Below are 11,596 nucleotides of genomic sequence, written 5' to 3' on the forward strand. Positions count from 1 at the left end.
TCTGACTGTGGTGAAGTCACCAATTACGGCAGAAGGATAGGATGGAATACAGTTGCTCATGATATGGTGGCAAGGAATCAGAAGAATTGAAGGTCTGAGGACACCCGTCAAGAATTGGCTACAGGGAATCACACACTACCATAATGCTATTTAAAATGGATTTATTAGTGATTAATATATTTAATCTTAGCCATCATTATTCACGTTTCAAACTTTGTTTTTGATTTTGCATTTATTTTTATTTTATAATTAATTTAATCTTGCATATCAGCCACGGATTCCCCTGACCTCCCTCCTCCTACTCCCCAGCCTTCCCCCGAACCCACCCCCATTCCCACCTCCTCTAAGGCAAAGTCTCCCCTAGGGATTCAGCCAGGCCTGGTAGATTCAGTTGAGGCAGGTCCAGTCCCCTCCTCCCTGCACCAACGCTAAATGTCTCAGCATAGGCCCGAATGCAGCGAACATACCTAAATATAATAAAGGCAATTTACAGCCAACATCAAAGTAAATGGAAATAAACTTAAAGCGATTCCACTAAAATCAGGAACAAGACAAGGCTGTCTGCTCTCCCCATACTTGTTCAAAGTCGCTTTTCAAACTTTTACTTCTAAACCTTCTGTAATAGCATTAAAACCTTTATTGTGTTTAGGTATGTTTCTTGTATCCCTTATCTCTCAAGACTTTTATCATAAGAAGTGTTGGATTTTGTCAAAGATTTTTCAGCATCGAAAGAGATGAACATGATTTTTTTTTCTTTCAGTTTGTTTATATGGTGGATTACATTGAGAGATTTTCATATGATGAATCGTCCCTGCATCTCTGGGATTAAACCTACTTGATCATGGTGGTTGATTTTTTTTTTTTATTAAGTTTGCCAGTATTTAATTGAGTGTTTTTGCATCAATGTTCATGAAGAAGATTGGTCTATAATCCTCTTTCTTCATTGCATCTTTGAGTGTTTTGGGTTTTAGGGTAACTACAGGCTCTTAAAAAGAGTGGCAATGTTCCTTCTGTTTCTATTGTGTGGAACAATTGGAGGAGTATTGATATTAACTTTTCCATAAAATTTGGGTAGAATTCTGCACTGAGACCATCTGGCCATGTTTTTTTCTTGTTTTGGAGAGTTTTAATGACTGCTTCTACTTCCTTAGGGGTTATAAGTCTATTTCAATTGTTTATCTGGTCTTGATGTAATTTTAGTATAGGGTCCCTATCCTCAACATTGTCCATTTCTTTTAGATTTTTGAGTTTTGTGGAGCACATATTTTTGTAATATGACCTAATTATTCTCTAGATTTCCTCAGTATCTCTTGTTATGTCCCCTTTTCATTTCAGATTTTGTTAATTTGGATGTTCTCTCTCTGCCATTTGGTTAGTTTGGGTAAGAGTTTGTCTATCTTGTTGATTTTCTCAAAGAACCAACTCTTTGTTTCATTGATAATTTGTGTTGTTCTCTTTGTTTCTATTTTGTTGATTTTATCCCCGAGGTTGATTATTTCTACTATCTACTGCTCCTTGGTGAGTTTGCTTCTTTTTTTTCCCTATAGATTTTAGTGATATGAATTTTCCTCTTAGTATTACTTTCATAGTGTCCCATAAGTTAGAGTATGTTGTGTGTTTATTTTTATTGAATTCTAGAAAGTCTTTAATTTCTTTTTTCATTTCTTCTTTGACCCAGTGGTGATTCAATTGAGCATCATTCAGTTTCCATGAGTTCATAGGCTTTTTGTAATTTGTGTTGTTGTTAAAGTCTAACTTTAAGCCATGGTGGTCTGATAAAATACAGGAGGCTATTCCAATTTTTTTGTATTTGTTGAGATTATCTTTGTGACTGACTATGTGGTCAATTTTAGGGAAGGTTCCATGAGGTGCTAAGAAGAAGGTGTATTCTTTTGTGTTTGAGTGGAATGTTCTGTTGATATCTAGTAAGTCCATTTGAGTCAGAACATCTCCTAGTTCCCTTGTTTCTCTGTTAAGTTCCTAACTGGCAGACCTGTCCATTGTTGAGAGTGGGAAGTTGAAGTCTCCCACTATTAGTGTGTGGAGTTTGATGCACGATTTAAGTTTTAGTAACATTTCTTTTACATATGTGTGCATCATTGTATTTTGGGCATAAATATTCAGAATTGAGACTTTATCTTGTTGGATTTTTCCTGTGATGAATATGTAATGTCATCCTTGAGTGCATTTGATTAATTGTAGGTTGAAGTTCATTTTATTAGATATAGAATACCTACATAGCTTACTTCTTAAGACCATTTGATTGGATAGTCTTTTCCCAACCCTTTACTCTGAGGTAGTGTCTGTCTTTGAAGTTGAGGTGTGTTTCTTGTATGCAGCAGAAGGATGAATCCTCTTTTCATTTCCATTCTATTAGCCTGTGTATATTTATAGATATATTGAGTCCATTGATATTAAGAGACATTAATTACCAGTGACTGTTAATTTCCTGGGTTTTTTTTTTTGCTTTTGTTGTTGGTAGTGTGTGTGTGTGTGTGTGTGTGTGTGTGTGTGTGTGTGTGTGTGTGTGTTTCCCTTGTTTGAGTTTTGTTGGTGTGAGATTATCCATTGCCTGTACTTTCATCAAAGCAGCTAACTCCCCTTTGTTGAGTTTTCCTTCTAGTGCTTTATGGAGGGCTGGATTTGTGGATAGGTATTATTTAAATCTGGTTATGTCATGGAATATCTTGTTTTCTTTGTCTATGATGATTCAAAGTTTTTCTGGGTATAGTAGTCTGGGCTGGCATCCATGGTCTATTAGTGTCTGCAAAATGTCTTTCCAGGACATTCTGGTTTTTAGTCTCCATTGAGAAGTCAAGTGTAATGCTGATATCTATGCCTTTGTATGTTATTTGATGTTTTTCCTTTTCAGCTGTTAATATTCTTTTTTTATTTTATATGTTTAGTGGTTTGATTATGATATAGTGAGGGAACTTTTTTTTCCGGTTCAGTCTTTTTGGTGTTCTGTAAATTTCTTGTACCATCATAGGCATGTCCTTCTTTAGGTTGGGAAAGTTTTCTTCTATGATTGTGTTGGATATATTTTCTGTGCTGTTGAACTGGTATTTTTCTCCTTCTTCTATCCATGTTATTCTTAGGTTTGGTCTTTTCAAGATGTTCCAGGTTTCCTGGATGTTTATGTTAAGAATTTTTTAGACTTAACATTTCCTTTGACCAATGAATCTATTCCTTCTATTGTATCTTTAACCTGGAGAAATTCTCTTCCATTTCTTGTATTCTGCTAGAGATGCTTACATATGTAGTTCCTGTTCACTTATTCAGATTTTCTATTTCTAGATTTCCTTTGCTTTGTGTTTTCTTTATTGCCTTTATTTCAATTTTCAAGTCTTGAACTGTTTCCTTTACCTATTTGATTGTTTTTTCTTGGCTTTCTTTATGTGATTTATTGAGTTATTCTATTTTTGTTTGTCTTTTTCTTGATTTATTTATGGGAATTTTTCTTTTTTTATTAAGAAATTTTTTATTTATTTTACATACCAACCACAGATCCCCCTCTATTCTCTCCTTCCACTCCCCAGCCCTCTCCCATCTCTTTAAGGGTCTCTATTCTCTTTATAATGTTATTTTAAGGTAATTTTCTTCTACTTCATCTGTCTTGGAATATTCATGCCTTGCTGTTGTAGGACCACTAGGTTCTGGTGGTGCCATATTGCCCATTATGATGTTGAATGTATTCTTACACTGGCATTTACCCATCTGTTCTTCAAACTAGTGTAGATGATGCTTGTGCCTATAGGGGCTGTTGTACTGCCAACAGCTATAGGTAGAACTTATGCCAATAGGATCTACTGATGTTGCCAGAGAGGGCTGTCTGAAGGGAGGATGCTGAGGTAGGTATGGTTAGGTGGTGGAGTGGCTCTTGTGGGAATAACCCAATAGATCACAGGGATGGTGGTGCAATCTGCCCACAGGTCTCTCAGCTGCTGGCCTGCTGCTAGGGTATGCACCAGAGCATGGGGATTCTACCAAAGTTGGGGGCAGGGCCCAGGTTACTTGCTGAGGCTGAAATGGGAGGGGGCACAAGAGGTTCATTCCCTGGGCCTGTGGGACTGGAGGTTGGAGTATTTCTGCTGGGAGACCATTCGCTCACTTGTTCTACCCACTGGTGTGGGTGGCCCTTGTGCCTATACAGTCTGCTGTCTCCTGGAGGATCCTGGGGTAGGTGGTGGCGGGTCATGCGGTGGGTCTTGTGGGAACCAAGTCCAGTGGGTGGCTGTAGTGGTGATATATCTTGCCCACAGTTCTCTCACCTGCTGGCTGGCTGCTGGGGTCTCCACCAGAGAAGTGGGATTCCACCACATTTGCCTGCAGGGCTCAGTTGCCTTGCTGGGGCTGAGATGGGAAGTGGGCACAGGATGTGCCCTGGGCCTTAGGGCCTACATATTAAGGCATTTTCAGATTTTACTCTTGAAGGAGATATGTATATAGAGAGCTATGTAGAGAGAGTTGTGTAAAGACCTATGTAGATCTATGTAAGAGAGGATGTGTGCACAGAGAGCTGAGAAGAGAGGATGAGTAGCTATGTAGATGAGAGAGGGTATAGAGAGATGGAGTAATAGCTATGTAAAGACATATGTAGGAAGATATATGTAGAAGAGAGATGTGTGTAAGAGAGATGTGTGTAGAGAGAGACGTGTAGCTATATGAAGAGATGCAACTATAGAGATGTTTGGCTGTGTAGTAGAGAGGTGTGTGGAGAGATGGTATGTAGTTGTTGAGGAGAAATGTGTGGAGAGAAGAGAGCTATGTAGATGAGATGTATAGCTCTATAGAAGAGGTGTATGGAAAATGTAGCTGTGTGGAGAATGAAGCTGTATGGAGACAGATTTTCAAAAGGAGATTTGTTTAAGAGGAAGTAAAAGAAAGTTACCATTAGAAAGCATGTGTTTCTTTATCATCCTCAGATTTAAAAAAGTCTAAGCTGGGCAGTAGTGGCACATGTCTTTAATCCCAGCACTGGGGAGGCAGAGTCAGGTGGATCTCTGTGAGTCTGAGGTCAGCCTGGTCTACATAGGAAGTTCCAGGAAAGGCGCAAAGCTACACAGAGAAACCCTGTCTCAAAACAAACAAACAAACAAACAAACAAACAAACAAACAAACAAACAAAACAACAAAAAAAGGTCTAGCCCTCACAGCATCTGTGATTTTTTTTTTTCATTCTTTGGGTGTTGTCTTGGAGCAGGCTGTCCTAAAGGTTGTGGTTAATTCTACATAGACTCTGCAAAGGCAATGTCCTAGAAAGGTATTGTACATCAGTCAGTTGTACATCAAACTTGGATCATGTTGATGTTATGGAAATGCTGGACATGCATGAGTATCTCAAATTAATCCATTTAAGCATTTCTCCAAGGTAACCTAGAATCCTCAGGCTGTCTGATGCACTAAGGAGAAAAATCATTCTTCAAGACCTCATTTCATGATCAACTCTTTTTTTCCCCTCTCTTTTGGGATGTGGAGAGAAGAAAAACATGAATATCACACTGTAAAGATTGATCACTCAAGAAATCAAATATAAGTTGGAAGGCTCTATGAAGGAATGAGTGGAGGACTTTCTTGTGTTAATTAGTATACTGTGCACAAAAGGAGAGATGCACATTTGGAAATGGAAAAGAAATGCAGAGAGTAAAAATAGTTTTAGCCAACACATCCTCTGCATTTCCCTTCTGGTGAGTGAAGGAAACTGACTGTGGTTGTCTATTACTGTTCCTTAAATAAAATAACAAGTTGTTACTTGGGCAATTTATCATGCCATTTGTTAAAGTACTATATTTTTCTAAGAAATTTGGCTTGATGGGTAAAGATGAGCTTTTCTTACTCAGATGTTCACTTTTGACAACTTTAAAGTACATTTTTATCATTTTATGTTTTCTCCAGTTTAATCTCTGTGGAAAACAATCTATTATAAGGCAGATTTGTTGAACAAGTCCTGCAGAGCCTCAGAAATCCATCCCTCTGGGGATGCTATTTTTTCTGATGGTGTAATGCATATAGCTAACTATTAAAGACAAATAAAAATAGATACAAAACACACAAGGACAAATGAATCTATGTCTGTTCTTCATGCTATTTTTCATAGCTTTGCCAATGTGGAGATCAATCCCAAAGAATATCTATCCAGTCTGTTTTTTTTTTTTTAGTTCAGAGTCATCATGTTAAATTTAATCCTAAACTACCAAAACAATTTCTTTTGTGAAATACATTGCCTGATAGCATGTGTTCCAATAGTGACATTTCATGTTTAGCTCAGATTGTGTATGCTTTTGTTGGCTGAAAATAATTGATATTCAGCCAAAGACTTAAATGGAGATGGGAAAAGCACATAATTGGATTTCAAACAAAATCTAGGTTAGTCACCTGTTTGAGTTTCTTGTTTCTGAATTGTTCCTTTAATTTCAGATTGATCCTAACCTCCCACTCACTGTATACTTTGATCCTTCAAAGTCATTCATCATCCCAATTACACCACCTGCACTATGAGCCTTTGAGATACATCAGGTAGGTGATCAGTGAAGGCTCTGCCTTGCTGGAGCATGGAATTCTTGTTGGTATCTGCTTTCCTCTTGTTTATGACTGGGGTTTATTTTTACAGTGTGATTTAGATATCTTTGTGATATTTTGAGCAGATTGTGCTTGGCTTGACTATTCTAATGGTCTTGCAGAGGTGATATTTCCTTAGATGCTTTTCATGGTGCTTTCCTGGTCCCAAGCTATAATCTGTGATATATTTGATATCTGAGGACTTTTATTATTATTTTCAAATTTATCTTGTAGCAGCATTTGATTGGTTATGATGACTGGCTTGTGCATATCTGGCCAGTAAATATATACTCCAAATACATAAATCTGTACTTCATTTGAACATAACATACTTTGGTATGTTTTCATAACTAAGCCATTTGTAATATGTTATATTTGAATCCCTTTCTAATGTCTCCTCCAACTGTTGCCCAACTTTGCAATTTTTTGCTATTGTTACATTGTCCTTTATCTATTTTAGCATTAATAATAGTTTTTCTCCCCACACAAACCCAAATTTCTATACTTTTAAAAAGTTACATTTCGGCCTAAATATGTATGTGCTGCTATAAAACAAACATCCATAGCCTGAGTGATGTATAAAGACATAAATTTGCTTTTCTTGGGGTGAGAATCCCAAGATCAAGTTATTGGCAATTTGAATTTCTTATAGTGTGTTTTTTTTCTCCATCCAATCATAAGCATCATTTCCTCCACAGGACAGAAGCCCTATATCCTCTTATCCTGTGCCTTGGAAGAACAGTCTAACAAGTGCTACTAAAGCTTCTTTATCAACTACAGTCCTGTTTTGTCACCTTGTTTATTTCAGTTTTGGCAATTATGGTTCTAATTTATAAAAATAGAGAGTAATTCGCATTTTATTAAATGTTAACTAACAGGCTATGTCCTTTACTTATGGTTCTTATCACTCAACATACTCATTTATGATATCAATATGTAGCTATGCATATCAATATTTTGTTTTCCTGTAATACTAATTTATGTTTTATAAATGCACCATTATTTATTTATTTGTTCATTTGTTCTTTCATCTATCATTTGCTTACCCCAGGGATTATTATATATGTATGTATATGTCTAAATTACTACATGTATGTAAATTACACACACACACACACACACACACACACACACACATATATATATATATATATATATATATATATATATATATATATATGAATATACATTTTTCCCAGTGTGCTGTTATTATGAAAAACTTCCTATGGACAATAGAAGTGCTTTTATGGGTGACAAACAAGTACCTCACAGTATATTGGTTGAGCTACATTGTGTTATATATTTAATATTGGAGGAATCTCCAAGTATTTTCCAAAATAATGGGACATCTTAAGATGCATGGCTTCCAGTCACTGCACATCCTTGGTTATACATCCATTTATATTATTAGGTAATTGGTGGTAATATAAGCTTATATACAAAGGAACGCATGAACTCCTTCACATCTTAACAATACTTACTGCTCAGAAGTTTCTCCTTAATTCTGTCTGTTCTATTTCTTGAGGATTAGTTGTCCAGCAATGCCCATTTCCTAAAGAGCAACCTCGCATTAACCTAAGCTGGCAATATACAAACACCCAATTTCTTGCTCATCTCAAGTGACAGGAAGGGAGAAATACTTCAAATGAGGAAGATTGCCAAAAATGCTACTTATAACAATAAGAACATCAATAACACCAAAAAAGAAACATCATTTTGAACAAATTTTATATATCCACTTTTTGCAACTGACACTTATCCATGTGAATAAGATAAGGTATAAGGATTTTATATTCCTAAGATACTTTAAAGATATTTTCCACAAAATGTGGCAAGTGAATGTTTTACAGCCTTGTCCCACCCATTCCTTCCCTCAAAAAAGATAAATGACATAAAAGACACTATTATGTAAAAAGTGAAGATATTTCCTAGCATGGTAGCTTTCTGTCCTTTACCTTGGACTGACTGTTACTCCTGAGGTTCATTTCTTCTCTGTATCTTTGCCTTCACTGGTTCGGTTGAGCCTTACATGGCTACATATTTATCAAAATATACATTTTAAAGTTATTTTAATTTAATTAATTTATTGTTTATGTTACAACCAATATTTTTTAATATTATAACAATAAATTACAAGGCTAGAGAGTTTGCTGTTCTGGCAGAGAACCCCAGTTCAGTTCCTAGATCTGTACTCAGCTCTTCCTAACTGCCTGAAACTCAGGACTAAGGTGATGTGACCCCCTTTCCTAGCCTCCACAGGAACCTACACATGTGGCATACATATACTCAGACAGACACACATAAAAATAATGTCAAATAAATATAAAATGAGATGTAATTAACATACTTACTACAGATTACATACATTTATACTTAAATGTGCTTTTCTTATGTTTATGAAACATAAGCCTGACCCCCATCTGCGTACATTGTTTTATTATAAACTGATGAAAACAGGTCATCCTTTGTAGCTGTAACCAATCGTCTTATTAAAATAAGAAACACAGAGCCAATGTAAAAGAGAAAGCCGAGAGGTCAGAGCTCAGAGATAAAATCTTACCTCCTGCAGTGCTCCTAACTTCCCCGAGAGAGAGAGCTACTTCCTGTTTGTCTGTGTTTAAATAGTCTTTCTGTTCTGCCTTCTCATTGGTTGAAAACCCAACCACATGACTGCCTCATCACTGCCTGTAAGTACCGCCCTCCAGGTCTTAAAGGCGTATGTCTCCAATACTGACTGTATCCCTGAACACACAGAAATCTACCTAGCTCTTCTAACCATCACGTTCTTGCTATGGCTCTAATAGCTCTGACCCCAGGGCAACTTTATTTATTAACATAAAATTAAAATCACATTTCAGTACAATAAAATATCACCATAATCCTTTGTGTTTAAATTCTTTTTTTCTTTCCTAAATGTATCACAGTTAGTGAGAATGTGTAAGAAGAATAGGATCTAGAGAGTAATTTCAGATTTTCCCAATGACCTTTATCCCTAATTCCAGACCTTGATACTGCCAAGTCACAATTTTTTATAGGTTTTATGGGTTGGGCTTATTTATTCATTTTTCCTTTTTGGCACCTAAAAAAAGCCTGCATGGCTGGATATTTCTCCTCCATCCTCATGCAGTACTTGTCTAGGTGCTCAGAAGGCTGTGAGCAGCAAAGGTTCCAGAGACATCATTTCAGCCCTACAGGTGTACAGCAAGAAAGATGAACAACATTTGATGCTTTCTACCAGACTATTGATGCAAAATAGAGCACTTGAATATTTATCTTACCAACCATGGGAAAAAGCAACTCTGTCCACAGTGAGTAATGCCCATTACAGCATGTTGGTGGGTAATTCTAATTGACTCAGGATGACAGTGCACTAATAATGATATTGGATTTGTAAAGAAAGGACATTCACTCAATATGTAGTGAACCTCTAAGCAACAGTTTAGAGACAATCATCATTAACACAACATTTCTGTCCTTGCTAGAGCTCAGCTGGCCAAGCTGAACAAGTTGCAGCATGAAATTCCAGGCCACACTATTGTAGTCTGCTTTCTCACTTTGTTCCAATGATTTTATGATAGTCTCCATGAGTATTAGAAGTCATATCACTATCATAAAAGAGAGAAGAGAAGCCTTAAGATACTTTGATTTAATTTTGTTTTGTGATTTGTCATTAGTGTGTGAATGTGCACATATATGTCATAGTATGTATGTGGTAGTCAGAGGACAAATGTAGTGTGTCAGTTTTCTCTACCCACCTTGTTGAGGCAGGCTCTCTCCTGCTCCTCCTGCTACAAAGATATTTCTTCAGCTACCCAAATCAAGACCTATGACACAAAATTTTCTCTCTGGTTTCTCCCCTACCTTAATGCAGTATTTCTCAAAAGATGCCAAAGGCTCTTCATTTCAAGCATACCCTGAATTATATTCTACACTTCATTTCCATATCTAGCTGTCAGGGACACTATTATTACTAGTTTGTATTGTTGCATCAATATTTCAGCACTTCTGTTTTCTTAGATATATATTTTCTTGTTTTCCCAATATTAAACAGGGAAGAAAAACAAGATTGATTATATATTTAAGTAATTTGTCATTCCTAAAATTTACTTTAAGCTTCTCATTCGGTTATCACCCAAAACTATCATATTAGTTTTTGTTATTCCCATCTTACAGATATAAAAATTAATACACAAAATGCTAAGTGTATGATAATACATGCACCTCATAAGTATTTGTTTTTAATTTTATAGACTTTGAATTTTCTCCTGAGACCTCACTCTATTCAAATATTCAAACATGCCTTCATTTCTTTTCCACTTGAGAAAATTTCTTTCTTTTCTTTTGGGGTCAATTTTTAGGCAGATCATAATACATATCCCTGATTATCCTGAAACTTGTTATGTAGACCAAGCTGGTCTTAAACTCAGAGATCTGCCTCCTTTTGTCTTCCATGTGATAGATACATGACATCACACCTGGCTTATTTACTATTATTATTGTTGTTGTTGTTATTGATAGTGTTACCATGGAGCAAAGGATGGCCTAAAGATTCTGTGCTCACAATGTACCCATTGTAGTTTCAATTCAGGATCTTACTATTTCTACCTCACCAGCGTTCTGTCCACCTTTTCCAAACACAATTTAATTGCTTTGATATGACACCCAAAGAAGCAGATTAAAAATAAAGTCTTCTTAGAGGCAGAGATTAGGCCATTTCTCAGATGAACCACTTACCTATCACTAGCTAGGCTGGAGATCAACCCAGGCATTATTCTTCAGGTGACCCACCTCTAACAGCTCCACTTTTATTGCTAGCTTACTTTGAATTATGGAGTAGACAAATTCAAACAATAGCATGTTTAAAAACTTAAAAAGTGTTACTTCTTTGACTTTCATAATTAAATCATAAGAAATTACTGAGAAATAGGTTACATTATTTTAATAATTATTTTTATAACATTAATTCTCAATTACCCATGAAAATTTTGCTATCATTTTATAATTAACCACTTTGATTTTAACGGTTCCAACAATGCTA

Source organism: Peromyscus maniculatus, chromosome 20 (assembly GCF_049852395.1).
Source record: "Peromyscus maniculatus bairdii isolate BWxNUB_F1_BW_parent chromosome 20, HU_Pman_BW_mat_3.1, whole genome shotgun sequence".
Classification (NCBI taxonomy): Eukaryota; Metazoa; Chordata; class Mammalia; order Rodentia; family Cricetidae; genus Peromyscus; species Peromyscus maniculatus.